Here is an 18,114-nt window from a genome sequence, read left to right on the forward strand (position 1 = left end):
TGCAGTGACTGGTGTGTAGAGTGCACTTGAAAAATGGTCACTGTAATTGGGTCGTTATTCTAGTCCCCATAGTACAATTTGGCTGTTTGCTTTTTTCACCTTTTTTTTTTTTTTTTTTAATAAAGATGACCGGCAAGGGGATCTTAACCCTTGGTTTGGTGTTGTCAGCACCAAGCTCAGCTAGTGAGCGAACCGGCCATCCCTATATGGGATCCGAACCCATGGCCTTGGTGTTATCAGCACCACACTCTCCCAAGTGAGCCACGGGCTGGCCCCTCACCTTTTTTTTTTTTTTTTTTTTTAACTGAAATACTCTGGCTGGGTTTTATACCCATCTTTGCAAGTATACATCCTTACTCTCCTGAGGTGGAGAGAGGCAAGCCGGGGCAGGTTCAGTCCTGGAGCCCAGGAGTGAGGAAAAGAGGTTGGAGTTAAGGGAAAGGAGGGTATGGGGAGAGCCCTTCCTGGTAGGAATGATGCCTGTGGCTCTGAACCCAGGGCCATGTACAAGGTGGCCTGTGTGAGTGTGGAATCGATGAACAAATGAACAGGACCAGAACACAAGGCCAGTCTTCTCTCCTGTCCCTGCAATACACCAGGAGTCTCCAGTCTGATGGAGGAGGCCTCGTGTCTACCCTTATACACATGGCTGGGCTCTGGGCAGGACATTCTGAGGCCCGGGTAGGGCTGCCTGGGCCAGCTTACATCTGAAGGGTCTACAGTGGAGACCCTCGGGGAGTCAGCTTCAGAAGGCCCCCTACCCTGCCAAGTGAAAACCTGGTTGTTCCAGGATCTTTGGGGGAAAAGGTTTGTGGTACAGGTATGGAGAGGGGCCTGTGGGACTAGGTCGGGGAAAAAGAAGGCTTTCCCTCGGACTTTGAGAGCTGGGAGCTGCCCTCTCTTGGGGAGGCAGCAGGAGGATATCTCTGGGGAAATACTCAGGGAGGTTGTTTGCTAATCTGTGTGTTTTGGTTCCCAAAGGAATCTCCACCCCGATCCCAAGTCTCTCCTTCTTCACTCCCCAGGGCTTCCCTCCCATCTGCTCTCTTGTTCAGCTTCAGAAAGAGTGAGGAAGGCTGGGCCCGGATTTAGGGCCTGCTGGGCCCCTGAGGCTGGGAATTGTGGGGAAGGCCCCCCAGCAGACACCCTCCCAAGGCATCCTCTCTCCCGGAGCAAGAGGCCACGGTCACAGGTCTTCTTCCGCATGAGCACATCCACACAGGCTCGAACACACACAAGTGTGACAGGGGTCACCATTCCCAGTCATGGGGCAGTGCCTGGTTGGGTAAGGGTTCCTAGGGGCAGGGTGAAGCCAAGCTTGGGGAGCCAGCTTCTCGGATGAGCCCCCATGGGGCTGGGGGTAGGGGGCTGACCTGGCTGCAGTCCCATGACCCCGAGCTGCCTTCTGGGAGCTGCTGACTGTTTGGCAATAAATACCTCATGGCTATTAATAACTCTCTCTCTGGCAGCACAGAATTGATAACACTAGGTCACTTCTGGCCTGGCCTAGCCTGACTGCCTGGGTTCAAATCCCAGCTGCTAATTCAAATCCCGGCTGCTAATTTTGGGCCCAAAACCCAAGCCTAAAATACAGCCCCAACCCTGACAGCTTCTAAACTACGTCTTAGGACGAAAGTACCTTTCTGAATTTCAGTCATCATTTGTGAAACAGGTACTATGATATTCATTTCATAGTGTTTTTGTATACATAAGGTCACATTATCCTCCCAATACCAGATGTAGGCAGTAGTGTCCCCATTCTAGAGATGAGAACGCTGATGCTTGGAGAAATGTGGATGAGCCTAGGATGGTGACTGGCATGCAGTTAGTGCCCAATAAAGGTTAGCTATTGTTGTTGAGATTGAGCACAGGGTGATGTGAAGGGAGTATTTGAAATTGGATAGAACTGAGCTCTACTTTTGACATGAGTAGAGTTTTCTGGCTCTGTGACCTTGGGCAAGTTGCTCAACCTCTCTGGATCTCATTGTCTTGCTCTGTAATATGGGCATGGTAACACCTGCCTCCGAGGTGTTGATGTGGATTAAATTTAGATAATGAACATAAAGTGATTGCCACTTAAGAGGGGTTCAGTAAATATAATACTTGTTGAATGAATGAATAAAACATTAGCCACCTCATCCTCTCAGGGTTCCCAAGTGCAGGGGGCAGATTCTCTCTCATCAGCCTCTGTGCTCCCTGAAGATGAGGGTACAATTCTGGGCTTGTTCCCTTGGGGCTGATCTGTAGAACCCAACAAAGACTCAGCATTTTAGATGGTTTATTCCCTTGGTGTGGCAATAGCCAATGTAGAAACCCACAGGGAAAAATGGAAACAGCTTTTCCTTTCCTCTTTGTAATGAGGTGCAGGCAGAGCCTGGGCCCCAGCCCTACAATTAGTCCCCTCCCAGGACGTGGCCCCAGGCTCAGCTCCCAGCTGCTTGCCCAGCGTTGCTCTGTACCCCTGTCCCCCAGTCCAGTCCCAGCACTTAACCTCTTCCCTGGGACCAGGGAAGGGGATGTTTTGCCCACAAAGCCTGTGAGAGCTCAGGGAATGCCTTCTTGGTGAGGCCAGTGGGGCTCACCCCCTTTCCTTCAGGCTGTGGTCACCCCAGCCACACCATCGGCACCGCTTAACTCCTGCAGTCACATTAAACGCCCAGATGGTAGGGGTGCAGGGGAGAAAGAGGGCAGAAGAGACAGGGGGTTGAGGGGAAGAGCGCAGCTCAATGCTGGTAAAGCCCTCCCCAAGGCCTCATGACTTCAGAGAAACTGCCCCTCTCCCAGTCCTGGCCCCCAGATGCCACTGGCATGCTAGCCGTTGGCTCTTGCCTAACAGGAAGTTTCCCAAAAGACCAGCTTATCTCGAGTGGCCTGCTGCGACTGCCAGGAAGGGGCAAAGGAAGCCATTGGTTCCGTCGCCCACCATCACATGCCCATTCCAAAGGCTACCTCTCGCCTTCCCCATCCCAGGTCATACATCCTCTCTCTGAGGGTAGGGAGGCAGCTACTTGAGCTGGGGGTACCTGTGGTCTGCGGACTGTCTACTGGAGGCTCGGAAGGGTCCCAGAGACCCTAATCCCCCCAACCCCGCCCCCTTCCAGATCAGTACTGGGTGCCTGAACAGGAAGCTCTTTCTCAGGTCTGACCTGAGTTTCTCCTGCTATCTGTTAGTTGTACATGGACTCAGGATTCCCTGGGCAGCTGGCCCTTCTGGAGGGAAGAATCTGGAGGTAGGCTGGCAGATCAGCAAATAAAAATATAGGGTGCCTTGTTAAATTTTTCATTGCTTATCTGAGATTCAAATTTAACTGGATATCCTGTACTTTATCTGGAAAACCTGCCCGGAGGGAGTGGCTGGATCATCCTCTCGGGTGAATTCTCAGGTGATTTGATGCCTGCCTCCCTCTTCTCTACTTTTTTTTTTGCCTCTTCCCCACTGTTTTTCTAGTGAGATTCCCAGTGTAGACATTGCACATGGGGCCCCTGTTCTGGATATGTGCTTAATTTCTCCCTGGAACGAAGATCTGAAACATATTAGGAGCTCTCTGAGGGCAGAGTCAGGGTCTCCCCCCTCCAACTGGGAGCCTCCTTTGGACTGAGTCAGTTACTCCTCAGGCTGATGGCTTCCCTATCCCCTTTCCATCATATTCTGGAGGACGTGGGCACTGACCCTCAAGACTGACCTTTTCCGTAGGCTCAACATGGCTTTTAGTGCTGTGATCTGGGGGGAGCCCTCGGAGACCCTGCTAGTCAGCAAACATCTATCTCACCTCTTCTGACATCCACCAGTGGTAATTCTCTCCCCCAGACTTCTTTTTGCAGACAGCTATCTCAAGAAGTCCCCAAGCTCTGGAAACTTGCAGTAGAAATACTTTCCTGAGAACCAAGACATTTGAGCTTTGGCCGGGCCTCTGTCACTGACCAACCCTGTGATCTTGGGCAGCTCTTTGTTCCTCTCAGTGCCTCAGTGTCCCCATCTGTACAATGGCCTGTTGACCTTGGGGCAGTGTTTTCCAAACTGCAAATTGTGACCTATCAGTGGGTCATAAAGTCAATCTAGCAGTTTGCAACCAGCATTATTCTTTTTCTTTCTTTAAAAAGAAAATGTAATTTTATTAATATTATTTTTTACATTCTAGGAAGTTGTGGAGCAGTTGGGAGGCAGGGGGAGAGGGGAAAGGGGAAGGAAATAGGATGGAAAAAGGAGGAAGGAGGAGGGGTGGGATTGAGGCCTGTGGCACCCCCATCATTCCCACAGGGGAGACCAGGGGGCTTCCAGTGGTGGTTTGGTCATTGCCGGGCTGGGTGCAGATGTCAGGGGGGTGTGGCAAAAGCCCTTGCCCTAAAAATGAAAGAGAATGGGGTAGAAAATATTTAGAGAGTCTTACACAGAGTAAGGAAGACAGTAGCCTGTCTTCCTGCCCTGCCTTTGCTGGGCTGGTGCCCCCTCTCCCAAGGGGCCAGGACCCTCGCAGTTGAGAGCCTGTAGGGAAAGTGAAGGTAAACGGTCAAGGTCCCTCAGATGTTCAGAATCTTGTTGAGCATTTGATGTGAATATGCATGTGCGCCCAGATGTTCCTTGGTTATTGTCTAATGTAATTGCGCATGTATGCCCAAGTCTTCTTTGGGTGTCTGACTGCACCCATGTGTCCTGGGTTATCAGTATAAAGGATATTTATATCCTTTATCAATATAAGGTATTAAGTATAAAGTATGAACGGCTCTGATCCACAGTGCACCCCTCCTCCCCGGCCCTCGGGGAGGTCGTTACTGCTGCTGGAGGCTGTTGCTGCCACGGCCCTCGGGACACCCAAGGAGGCCACTAGGGCGGCTGCTGCTAGCTACTTGAGCTTGCATCTGAATAAAGCCTATTAATTTTTACCCACAGCTCCTATGATCCTTTTCCTGTTACCTAGCTTGTGGACCTGCATGTAAGGGGTTTATGACCCAGTCTGTACAACAGGTCTGAAGGGTCTGAGCCCTAGCCTGACAGAGCCCTCAGTGGGCTAGTCTGGTTCGCTGGGCCACTCCAACAGGAGAAGAAGTTTCTGGACTCCACAGCCTGGTGGTGCCCAGTCTGGTCTGCTGCCTCTGGCCTGGCTCTGCCCCACAGCAACATTACTGGGTTGGGAAACTGAAGCTCTGGCCAAGTGTAGAAACACTGCTCCCTCCCTAGCTTTCCCAACTTCCCTCCACCCTGGGAGGACTGATGCTCCTTAACCCCTTCCTGGGGGCGGGGAGGTGGCCCTCACCAGGAGTTTTGGGTGAGTGGACAAGGATGGAGAGAGGGTGAGGGGTTGATGACACTCAGCTTTGTGCCTCCTGCCAAGTCTCTGGCTTTCCGGAACTCACTGCTCTGCCTTTCCTCTGGAGAATAAGATCCAGGTGTGTGACCCACATTATTCAGGAAGGTTTGAGGATAAAACGGATGGAAAATGGGAAGGCCTAGTAGTGATAGCTACCTGTATTAAGATTGTTTCATCAGTACTTGCCTCTCTGTGGGTGCTGTCATCTTGGGGTCCAATTCACAGATGGTAAAAAGAGGTGAACAGGAACTGGTCCTGGAGTTGAGTCACGTTCACTCAAGAGAGAAGATTGGGGAAAAAGGTGGGAGAGCCTGAGGAGGAGACACAGCCCCATCCTCAGGGAGCCCCAGTCTGAGGGGGACATAGCCCCATCCTCAGGGAGCCCCAGTCTGAGGGGGACATAGCCCCATCCTCAGGAAGCCCCAGTCTGAGGGGGACATAGCCCCATCCTCAGGGAGCCCCTGTCTGAGGGGGACATAGCCCCATCCTCAGGGAGCCTCAGTCTGAGGGGAGACACAGCCCCGTCCTCAGGGAGCCCCGTCTGAGAGGGAGACACAGCCCCATCCTCAGGGAGCCCCAGTGTGAGGGGGACACAGCCCCGTCTTCAGGGAGCCCCAGTCTGAGGGAGACACAGCCCCGTCCTCAGGGAGCCCCAGTCTGAGGGGGAGACACAGCCCCGTCCTCAGGGAGCCCCAGTCTGAGGGAGACACAGCCCCGTCCTCAGGGAGCCCCGTCTGAGAGGGAGACACAGCCCCGTCCTCAGGGAGCCCCAGTGTGAGGGGGACACAGCCCCGTCTTCAGGGAGCCCCAGTCTGAGGGAGACACAGCCCCGTCCTCAGGGAGCCCCAGTCTGAGGGGGAGACACAGCCCCGTCCTCAGGGAGCCCCAGTCTGAGGGAGACACAGCCCCATCCTCAGGAAGCCCCAGTCTGAGGGAGACACAGCCCCGTCCTCAGGGAGCCGCAGTCTGAGGGGGACACACAGCCCTGTCCTCAGGGAGCCCCAGTCTGAGAGGGAGACACAGCCCCGTCCTCAGGGAGCCCCAGTCTGAGAGGGAGACACAGCCCCGTCCTCAGGGAGCCCCAGTCTGAGGGAGACACAGCCTCGTCCTCAGGGAGCCCCAGTCTGAGGGGAAACACAGCCTCGTCCTCAGGGAGCCCCAGTCTGAGGGGAGACACAGCCCCGTCCTCAGGGAGCCCCAGTCTGAGGGAGACACAGCCCCGTCCTCAGGGAGCCCCAGTCTGAGGGAGACACAGCCCCGTCCTCAGGGAGCCCCAATCTGAGGGAGACACAGCCCCGTCCTCAGGGAGCCCCAGTCTGAGGGGGAGACACAGCCCCGTCCTCATGGAGCCCCAATCTGAGGGAGACACAGCCCCGTCCTCAGGGAGCCCCAGTCTGAGGGGGAGACACAGCCCCGTCCTCAGGGAGCGCCGGTCTGAGGGAGACACAGCCCCGTCCTCAGGGAGCCCCAGTCTGAGGGGAGACACAGCCCCGTCCTCAGGGAGCCCCAGTCTGAGGGAGACACAGCCCCGTCCTCATGGAGCCCCAATCTGAGGGAGACACAGCCCCGTCCTCAGGGAGCCCCAGTCTGAGGGGGAGACACAGCCCCGTCCTCAGGGAGCCCCGGTCTGAGGGAGACACAGCCCCGTCCTCAGGGAGCCCCAGTCTGAGGGGAGACACAGCCCCGTCCTCAGGGAGCCCCAGTCTGAGGGGAGACACAGCCCCGTCCTCAGGGAGCCCCAGTCTGAGGGAGACACAGCCCCGTCCTCATGGAGCCCCAATCTGAGGGAGACACAGCCCCGTCCTCAGGGAGCCCCAGTCTGAGGGGGAGACACAGCCCCGTCCTCAGGGAGCCCCGGTCTGAGGGAGACACAGCCCCGTCCTCAGGGAGCCCCAGTCTGAGGGAGAGACAGCCCCGTCCTCAGGGAGCCCCAGTCTGAGGGGAGACACAGCCCCGTCCTCAGGGAGCCCCAGTCTGAGGGGAGACACAGCCCCGTCCTCAGGGAGCCCCAGTCTGAGGGGGAGACACAGCCCCGTCCTCAGGGGGCCCCGGTCTGAGGGGACACACAGCCCCGTCCTCAGGGAGCCCCAGTCTGAGGGGGAGACACAGCCCCGTCCTCAGGGAGCCCCGGTCTGAGGGGACACACAGCCTCGTCCTCAGGGAGCCCCAGTCTGAGGGGGAGACACAGCCCCGTCCTCAGGGAGCCCCAGTCTGAGGGGAAACACAGCCCCGTCCTCAGGGAGCCCCAGTCTGAGGGGGAGACATAGCCCCGTCCTCAGGGAGCCCCAGTCTGAGGGGGAGACACAGCCCCGTCCTCAGGGAGTACCAGTCTGAGGGGACACACAGCCTCGTCCTCAGGGAGCCCCAGTCTGAGGGGGAGACACAGCCCCGTCCTCAGGGAGCCCCAGTCTGAGGGGGAGACACAGCCCCATCCTCAGGGAGCCCCAGTCTGAGGGGACACACAGCCTCGTCCTCAGGGAGCCCCAGTCTGAGGGGGAGACACAGCCCCGTCCTCAGGGAGCCCCAGTCTGAGAGGAGACACAGCCCCGTCCTCAGGGAGCCCCAGTCTGAGGGGGAGACACAGCCCCGTCCTCAGGGAGCCCCAGTCTGAGGGGACACACAGCCTCGTCCTCAGGGAGCCCCAGCCTGAGGGGACACACAGCCTCGTCCTCAGGGAGCCCCAGTCTGAGGGGGAGACACAGCCCTGTCCTCAGGGAGCCCCAGTCTGAGAGGAGACATCTGGGGGTTCGCCTCCTCGGTTCTTCCCTTGAGGTAATAGCTTCAATGGGACCCTGTTGGCCCAGAGTTGGCTGGTTTGGGGAAAGGGTTCCAGGGCATTACTGTTCTTTCCATGCAGTGCTGGTCTGTAGCCAGAGGTTAGTGTGATCTGGAGGGTACCAGGCCGGTGTCCTCCTTTTTCCTCGGCAGTGGCCTCCCTCACTCTCCTCGCTCTCCCTTCACTGGTTGGCCACAGGCCTGTGATCACCTTACTAAAGCCCCTCCCTAGATTAAGGACTAGAAAGGGTCTTGGAGACCCGTGAGTCCCAGATCAGAGGAGGAAACTGAGGACCAGAAAGGGAAGGGGTAGGATTGTGGGTGAGGTCATACAGGAGTTACAGCAGAGCCTTAATCCCAGACTGGTGCTCTGGGCTTATGGAGACTCAGGGGGATGTGGGGCCACCCAGCACACATGTGAGTGGGAGACCCCATGAAGGAGTGGGTGCGTGGAGGGGGGGCTGTTGGGGGTGGGCTGGGGATCTGGTACAAGCTGCTCTGGGTCCTCTGTGAGATGTGTGTTTATGTGGGTCCTCTGTGAGGGGTCTGGCTATTCCTATGTCTCAGTGTGGGGTGGATGGGGAAGGAACAGGTCTGTATCAGGGACATCAAACTGGTCTTATCCCATCTCAGGGCTGAGTCTGCTGGCCCAGCCCTCTTGGGACCAAGGGCAGAGGGTGATGAGTCACAGATGACTCAGGTGCTGGAGGCCACAGCCACGCGTGGCATGTGACTGCCAAGGAGAGCCTGGTCTGTTCCTGGACAGATAGGTGACCCAAGAAACTGATGCTGAAATCTCCTCCCTAGAGGACAGGAGAGATACTACTCATAGGCTTAGAGCCTGGACCCCTTGAGTAGGACTGACAGGATGGCCCGTCATGGGCTTCCTTGTCCCCTGGAGACTTGGATCCATTGACTGCTTGAGCTGTTCTTCTAGTAGTGTGTTTGTTCACCTGCATGTGTGTGGGGGGAGCTGTCCTCAGACATCCCCACTCTCCCAGAGGCAGAGGGTTAGGGTCACTCTCAACTGGGAAAGAGTTTATTTACCCCAGCCCTTTGGAAGCCAGCATGCAGCAGCAAACCACCTCTGTCCTTACCCTTCCAACACTGTCAGACGACCGACCGACCGTGGACAGCCCTTGCTTATTTGCCTGAGGCAGGGAGTACTAAAACCTTGACCTGCTGCTTGATCTCAAGGCCTGGGCTGGGAGATGAGGCAGTCTGGGGTATGCACAGCACGCTGGGTTCAAACTTTACTATGTGACCTGGAGCGGCATTGTTTCCTCTCAGGGCCCCAGTTCCATCCTTTGTACCATGAGGGGTTGTGTTTGAAGGCTCGTGGGTCCCCTCTAGCTCTTCCCTCATCAGTGCTTGAAGGCTGGGCAGAGGGCAGGGCCTCGAGGTGTCGTCTCTCTCTCCCCTATGTTTGAGACAGGGTTTGGGGAGGGGCTGGCTGAGGGTAGAAAGTCCTGGCCTGGCAGGGCCATGCCTCATGTCCCTGTCCACCTGAAACACGGTGATGATTGCAGGGTGAGCTGCCAGTACGAGACATGGTAATCGGCTGCCCACCTGCCTGCTGAGGGCCTGCCACAGCATTTCCTTCTTCTTTTCACAACAGTTTTCTAAGAACCCTGGGAAGGCAGAGGCCCTGCGTCTGTGGGGTGAGGCCAAAGACAAAAGGAGAGGGGAAGGAAAGGAGGGAAATGGGGAGACAGGGAGTGGGGGGGTACAGGAGGGAGAGAGGAAGGGTGAGGAGATGAGGGAAAGGACATGAGGGAGGTGTGGTCAGACGTCAGATGCCCTTCCCATTGGCAGATTGAGGAAGAGGAGGGGAAGGAAGAGTGGGTGTGTCCGTCACTACCCCTCCGCTCCCAGCTCAGATGCTCCTCCTTGGGTCAACCTCCCTGATCTCATTACCTAGAGTGGCAACCTCCTTTTGCCCCCAGTCACTTTCTGTCAATCACTCCATTTAACAAGAAAGTGGTGGGTCAGATTGTGTCACATTTTGGCTCCAATACGTGCAATGCCTCCTGGGTTTCCCCAGAGTAAAAGCCACAGTCCTTACAATGGCCTTCAAGGTCCTATGTGATATCTTTTCAAGAACAGCAACTGTGTTCTTCAAGCACAGCTGGCACGCGCATGCCCCCAGGGCCTTTGCATGGCCTGTCCAGGCATCTGCAGGACTTATTCCCTTACCTTCAGGTCTGCTCACATGTCACCCTCTCAGTGAGGTCTACCCTGAACATCCTATCTAAAATGGAACTATCCTTCCCACACTATCCATTCCTATTAACGTTTTATCGTTGTTTCTAAACACTTTTCACTTTCTAATGTTCTCACATTATAAAATGCGCATATTTATATTGTCTGTCTTCCCCACTAGAGTTTAAGTTCCACAGGGGTAGGTATCTTTGTCTGTTTTGTTCACTGATATATTTTAAGTCCCGGGAATAGCACCTGGCATGTAGTAGATGCTCAATTTGTTGAGTGAGTAAGTGGCACCTATCACTGTTGTTGATGATCTTTTCTCCCTCTCTCTGCCTCTGCTAAGCACCGACTCCCCACTCACCCATCAAGCCCCCTGTGGGTAAGCTGACTCCTGACCCAGGATAACAGTTCCATGAGAACTGGGGCCATATCTATCTTGTTCACGGTTGGGCCCAGCAGTTGCCTGGCACCATGTAGGCACTCAGTAAATATTTGTTGGCTGGATGGAAAAGACCTGAGGCAGAGGCCAGGGAGAGTTGGAAGACAGGACAGTGACCAGGAACAGGCCCAGAAAGGGAAGATTCCCGAGGAAGAGAATGAAAAGTTGTCTACTGGTCACTCCAAGGCCCCTTAAGATCTTCCAATCTGAGCAGGAGATGTGCTCTTTCAGGTCTGTTAATGCACATGGGCATGCACACCCCCACACAAGCCAGGATGATCACACATCACTGTATAGAGCAGAGAGAGAGGGAGGGCTGGAAACTGTACTGCCAGGTTGATGATGGCATCAGGCTTAACCACTGGGGACAACCTGGAGGACATGGCCCAGTGCTAGACTAGCACAGGAGGAAAAAGTACAGGTCATCTCCATTCAGAAGTAAGGAAGACCAAGTGGAGAGACTGGGATGGGGGAAGAAAGAGGGAGGATGTGGCAGAGGTCAGGGGAGACACAGGAGAGAGGCGGGACTGAGGTTAGGGCTGAGACTGGAGCTGGTCAAGGCCCAAAGCTTCAGGTTTGGGATCCAGTAGGACCTCACAAGATATGGAGTTGGAAGAAGAGGCTGGGTTTTCCCAACCAGAATCCCTAGAGGAAGGAATTTGCCATGTCTTCCTCTGGGGATTGCAGTGATAAGCACAGGACAGATGGTCAGTGTTGTCCTCTAATTGGTGGCGCCCAGTGGGAACTCCAGCCGTAGGGTCTAATGCCCGTGCCTCCCTCAGAATGTGGTGCTGAGAATGTGGTTTTGTACAGGTGGTACTTTTTTCTAACAAAAAGGAACTCTTGACTTATAAAAATAACCATGCCCAAATCCAGTTACCACTCTTTGCATAACATGAAAATGGGATGAAAGGGAACACAAGAGTTAAAGAACCATAAACACGGGCATGAGGTGCCCCAGCCAGCCCTCTCCCCAACCATACGGCCCCTCCTTTGGCCTGAGGCAGAGGCCTAGCCAACTACTACATGGAGTGAAAAACCCACAAGGAAAGCAATTTTGAAATTTTACTTGTGATTGATACATATGCAGCTATTTTGGCCATTTTTAGTCTGGCTCCCTCATCCCCTGTCACAGCCTCCTTTGAATTTTTTAAATGGCTCTATCTTTTGTTGTCATATGGCCACATTGATTTACAGCACATTCAGACAGAATAGGTTTTGTGAGCAAAGGGTGTTGAGTTTTTTTCCTGACACACAAATTTAAGCCTTGGTTCCCGTTGTAAACCCGTTACTTTCCCATACCTGTAAATGGCCCAGCACCCACATAGTTGCTCAAGCTGGAAGCCTGGTATTCATATTTGATCCTCCTTTTGCTTTATCCCCCAGGGCCTGTTCTGCTTCAAAAACATTTCCATCCCTTGTTTCCCTCTTCCCGCCATGTGGCCTGGGCTCCGTGGAGTCCCCACTCTCCTCCGGCCTCTCCAGTGCTTGCCCTTCCAGCGGCCAGGACTAACTTTGACACCACACATGGCTCATGCTGCCTCTCATGCTGCTCATGCTTGAATACTCCCTTAACACAGCATGAAGGCTGCCCTCCTCACTGCCCACGAGCCCTGTTCTGCCTCCTGATCATCTCTGCAGCCTCCTCTGGGGCCCCTCTCACCTCCTGCACGCAATGACCCCTTCATTCCTTGAACATGTCAGTTTCATGTCTGCCTTAGGGACTTTGCACTTGTCCCTCCTTCAGGAACATTCTGCCTCCACACCTTTCCATGGATGTCTCCGCTTCACCTTTCAGGACTCAGTTTAAATGTCACCTCCTCCAAGAGGCCTTCTTTGAGCATTTCACTCCCTCCCCCCGTCAATATAAATGACATCACCAAGTTGCCTGCGTATCATCCTTTTTATTTTCTTCATGGTATTTATCTCTAGCTAAATTTTATTTATTTGTTTGGAGACTGTTTTTCTCCCTTATAGGATTTCAAGAGAGCAGGAACCCTGTCTGGTGATTGTTTTAATTGTTTGCCCCATGTCTAGTGCTTGGCTTTTAATAAATATTTGTTAAATGAGTGAATGAATGAATGAATGAATGAATGAATGTTCCAACTCTGCCTTTGCTGAACTTCCAGAGATTTTGCAACCTGTCTTACACAATCAGGAGCTTGGTAACCCTGTTTGCACTCTCATTCCTAGGATTTTAGAATTGCTTGGCCAATCAAGATACAATTCACCAATTCTTGGTGGCCCCACCCCTGCCAGCAGGGCACAGAAGGCACAGTAGGTCCTCAGTGCACACTCATGGGACTGAGTTGGTTAATGCAGCCCGGCTCCTGTTCTGATTATCTGGGTAACTTAAGCAAGTCAGTACATCTTTTGTTGTTTATAGTTCTCATCTGTAAAGATAAAGAGAGTTGTACAGATAGTCTTTAAGATTCTGTTTGATTTTCAAAGACAAGAATGGAATTAATCAGTTCTGGACTTCTGAAGTAGACAGGGGGTTTTAGATGGACTGAGATGGGTGAGGGTAAGGGAAAAGGCAGTGAGGATTTTGGAGGGGGATCAAATGGAACTTTTTCCCCCAGGGCCTTGAGGATTGGGCTTTGGGGGACTCTTTGGGCAAGGTTTGCTCCCTGAAGTTCCGGCTTTGCCCCTTGTCATTTCCTGATTCTCTAGGGCTGTGACTGTGGGAAGCACAACCTGAGAACTGTGACAGCCTCTCTCTTTTTCTGTTCTGTCATGGAGCAATGTCCCCAACTGTGGCACACGAACCCCTGAAATTGCCTGTATAGTCTTGCGGGTATATGAATACATGTATTTTGGGGAGAGAAAGTCCTTACTTAACTTTCACAGATCTCTAGAGATCCCTGCTGTAGATTGGATGCTCCCCCAGTGTCACTGAGGCTTAATCACCACTGTAACTGTTGAGGATGGAAAATCCTACTACAGTAATTGAGAAGGGGCGTCTTGAAGAGGTGATTAGATTGTAGGACCATGCTGTAATGAATGCATTAATAATGGTGGTCACGGGCATGGTTCTGAGGGCTTTAAAAGAACACATGAGAAGTTCTCTCTCTCTCTGCTCTGCCATCTTCTGCCATCTGAGACCCCTGGGTCACTGTTGCCACCACCAAGACCCTCACCAGATGTGTTCCCTGGACTTTGGTCTTCCTAGCCTCAGAAACTGTAAGCAATAAATTTTGTTTTCTTACAAAGTACCCAGTTCCAGGTATTTTGTTGTAAGCAACAGACATGGTCTAATACAGAAAATTGGTACTAGAGAAGTGAGGTGTTGCTTATAACAAATACTTGAAATGTGGAAGCGGCTTTGGAACTGGGTGTTGAGGAGAGGATGGAAGAGTTTGGAGCAACAGACTAGGAAAAACCTAGAGGCTGGTGAAAGTTTAGAAGAGAAGAAAAACAGGGAAAGTTTGAAATGTTTTAGAGACTGATTAAATGGTGGTCACCAGAACGCTGATAGGAATATCAACAGTTGATAAAATTATATTAAGTGAAACAAGTCAGGCACAGAAAGAGAAATATCACATGTTTTCACTTATTTGTGGGAGCTAAAAATAAATAAATAAATAAGTATACAGACAAATAAATGGGGGGTGGGGTAGGGAAGAAGACTCAACAATCACAACAATTCCTTGAACTTGTTAAGACAAGTGAGCAGATATGATGTAGTTGGGGGGAGAGGGGAGAAAGGGAAGGGGGAAAGAGAACAGGTAAAAGGACATGAAAATCAACTACAATGTATATTGAGAAGTTAAAATAAAAAAAATAAAAGTAAAAGAAATATCAACAGTAAAGGACATTCTGAGGAGATCTCAGTTGTAAATGAGAAGGAACTTATTGGAAACTGGGGCAAAGATCAACCTTGCTATGAACTGGCAAGGAACTTGGCTGCATTCTATTCATGTCCCCAAATTTTATGCAATGTGGAACTTCAAGGTGCTCAGCCAGTGCATTTTGTGGAAGAAATTTCTAAGCAGCAAAACATTCAGGAAGCTTCATGGCTACTTGCAACAGTCTACGCTGAGTTGTGGCAGAAAAGGCATGACATAAAGCCAGAATGTATAATTAAAAGGGAAGCAGAGGGCAAAAAAACTGAAAAACTTTTAGCCTGGCCACAAAAGCAAGGGTGTAGCCCAGGGAATCTTTACTAAGGAGATGAGTGCAGAAGAAAGGGATTATCAAGAGAAGAGGGAAAAGATGTTCACAGCCTTTCAGAGATTTTGGAGGCTGCGTCTTCCATTACAGGCCCAGAGGCCTAGGGAGACAGAATGGTCTTGGGAAACAGGCCCGAGGTGCCTCCACAGACTCGCTGCCAAGGGCCACCTCAGGATGCTGCTTCCCACACCAGCACCCCAGCTGCTTTGGCTGCTCCAGCTGTGGCTAAATTGGCCCCAGGTGTGGCTAGACCCACAGCTTTAGAAAATACAAGCTGGAAGCCTTGGTGGAGTCCACATGGTGGTAGGTCTGCAGGCTCATAGAATGCCATAGCTGTGGAGGCTTGGAAGTCTCCACCCTGATTTCAAATGTATGGAAAAGCCTGGGGACCCAGGAAGAGATCTGTTGCAGGGGCAGTCACCACAGACAGCCTTCTCTAGAGCAAAGCCAAGCAGAAACGTGGGGTCAGAGTTGCCGCAGAGAAATCCCACCAGAGCCATGCCTAGTGGCCATAGGAGTGGGACCTCCATGGGGACCCCAAAATGGTAGAGCTACCAGCATGCAATGCTGGCCTGCAAGAGCTGAAGCATGGGCTCAGATCAGGAAAGCCACAGGAGCAGAACTGCCCCAGTACTTGGGGACTCAATCCTTGCACCAGTGTGCAGAGGACATCGAACATGGTGTCAAGGTACATGATTCACCAGCTTTAGGTTTGATGCCTGCCCTGCTGGGTTTTGAACTTGTTTGGGATCCATTAGCCCTTTCTTTTGGCCTATTTCTCTCTTTTTGAATGGGAATATGTACCCTCTGTTTGTTCCACCATTGTATATTGGAAGTAGATAACTTCTTTTGATTTCACGTATAGGACTTTGAACTTTGGACTTTTGAGTTGAAACAAGTTAAGACTTTGAGGATGAAATGAATGTATTTGTATGTGAAAAGGACACGAGTTTTGGGGAGTCAGGGCAGAATGCTGTTGATTAGATACTCCCCAACCTCACTGAGGCTTAATTCCCATTGTAAATGTTGAGGGTGGAAAATCCTATTACAGTAATTGAGAAGTGGGGACTTGAAGATGTGATTAGACTGTAGGACCATGCCATAGTGGGTGGATTAATAATGGTGATCAGGGGCGCAGTTCTGAGAGCTTTAAAAGAAGATCACATGAGAAGTTCTCTCTCTGCTCCACCATATTCTGCAATCTGAGACCCCTTGGTCACCGTCTCCGTCACCAATACCCTCACCAGATGTATTCCCTGGACTTTGGATTTCCCAGCTTCAGAAATTGTAAGCAATACCATTTTTTTTCTTACAAAGTACCCAGTTCCACATCTTGTTGTAAGCAACAGAAATGGACTAATACACCCCCAAAATTTAGGAACCATATTTAGAAGTCCAGGCTGAACTTGGAAGATGAGTAATAGGAGGAGGAAGAAAAGGAGGACAGAGTACCCAGTCCTCCAATTTTTTCATGTCTTTTCTGGGGCTTAGTTACTCATCAATAACATTGGAAGTTTGGGTGATCGCTGGTTATATCCAGCATTTAGAATAATAATGCCTAATTTTATTTCATATACATTATCTCATTTGCTCCTCCCCAAAGCCCAGTGAATGTGTTCCTTGTCAGCACTCCCATTTTACAGATGACAAAACCGAGGCTTGGTGACTTGCCCAAGGTCACACAGCCTCAGTGGTCAAGTGATCCAGGAACTCGGCTGCTGGCTGAGGAATTTCAGGGCTTCCCCTATAGTGCCCAGCAGGGTCACAGCACAGCAAGGCCTCTAAAGTTCTCCCACTGGCCAGTCTGGGCTGAGAAGACTGAAGAGAGGGAGCTTCTCCTAATGGTTATTAGTGATACTGGAGAAGAGGAAGAGGTGGTGGGAGGTAAAGGTCAGGCCCAGGTGGAAATACTCAGCTCCTTCCAGCGAATCCAGAAGGTCTCCTGGACAAGGGGGCACTTGGAGAACTTAGGAATGGGGCTGCGGAGTGGGGAAAGGGAGGCATTCCCAGGCAGCAGAAACCATCCTTTCCATTGGGTAATCAGGTATTTATGTTGTTTTCAATGGCTGGAATGCAGGTGTGGGTTCCCTATCGGACTTTGGGCTCTGCCGCAGGCCTCAGGCTGGGGAGACTTTTTGGAATGTGCCCCTTGCCTTCTAGGGCCACCTTTGGCCTCACCTGCTGTTTACCCTCCTCTTCCTCCCCCTCTGCTACACTTAGCAGCCCGAGCTAGTGCCAGAAAATTGTTGGTCAAAGGTGAGGTCACCAAGAACCTGGAAAAACAACAGTCTCCATAAACCTTTTTTATCTGCCAGGTAACTATTGCTTTACAAAGGTTCCTCCTGCTCCTTTTCTCATTACCTGCATCTTCCCACTCCCTTAGAAGCTCAGATCCGCTGGGCAGATTTTGGTGGAGGATTCTTTCAAGACTGACCCTCCTGAGATTCACCCCCCTCCTCCAGTTTCTGGCATGTGGTCTGTATGTCTATCAAGTCACATCTTAGACTCCATAGTCACCTGAGTTTAGTTGCTGGCTCCCGAGTGAGGCCGTAAGCAATTTGAAGGAAGGATTGTGTTCATTCACCACTGTATTCTCAGGCCTGATTGTTTCAATGGACGAATGAATGATGAATGGGGCGAATGTCCTAGGTCTATAGTTCAGAACTCACCTCCTCTAGCAAGCCTCCTAGGATTACTTTCACCCTATTCTTTGCATCACCCCGTTCCTAGGCCATATCTGCCTGTCTTGTCCTGGTTTCTCCTTGCTGTTGCTCTCAGATTATTTCAGATGGGTATGTTCAACCACAACCGAAGACAGAGACTGTGTCTTCTAATTCTCCTGTGTGGTCCTCTGAAACCCTCCCCAGTGCCTTCACACGTTGTTCCCCTAATTGATGCTCACCAACTGACTAGCCTATGGGATCTGGGCCAAAGTAGGGTCAGAGAGGTCAGATTGTTTCTCAAAAGGTCTCCCAGCTTTTTGGTGAAAGAGCTTGGGCTCGTCCTTGACCAAACCTGCACTTCAGGACTCAGACCTGTGGCTTCCTTCTGTGTGCAGAGCTGGTATTTTAAATCCTTTGATGTTCATTCCTTTGTTCACTCACAAGACATTTGCCATGTGCCTTTGATTGGTCAGGCGGTATTCTCACTCTGGCTCTCAGAGTCAGAGGTGATACAGTTCTTTTGCCTCTGGGAGGTCACAAACCATTTAGG

The sequence above is a fragment of the Cynocephalus volans genome, chromosome 5, assembly GCF_027409185.1.
Source record: "Cynocephalus volans isolate mCynVol1 chromosome 5, mCynVol1.pri, whole genome shotgun sequence".
Classification (NCBI taxonomy): Eukaryota; Metazoa; Chordata; class Mammalia; order Dermoptera; family Cynocephalidae; genus Cynocephalus; species Cynocephalus volans.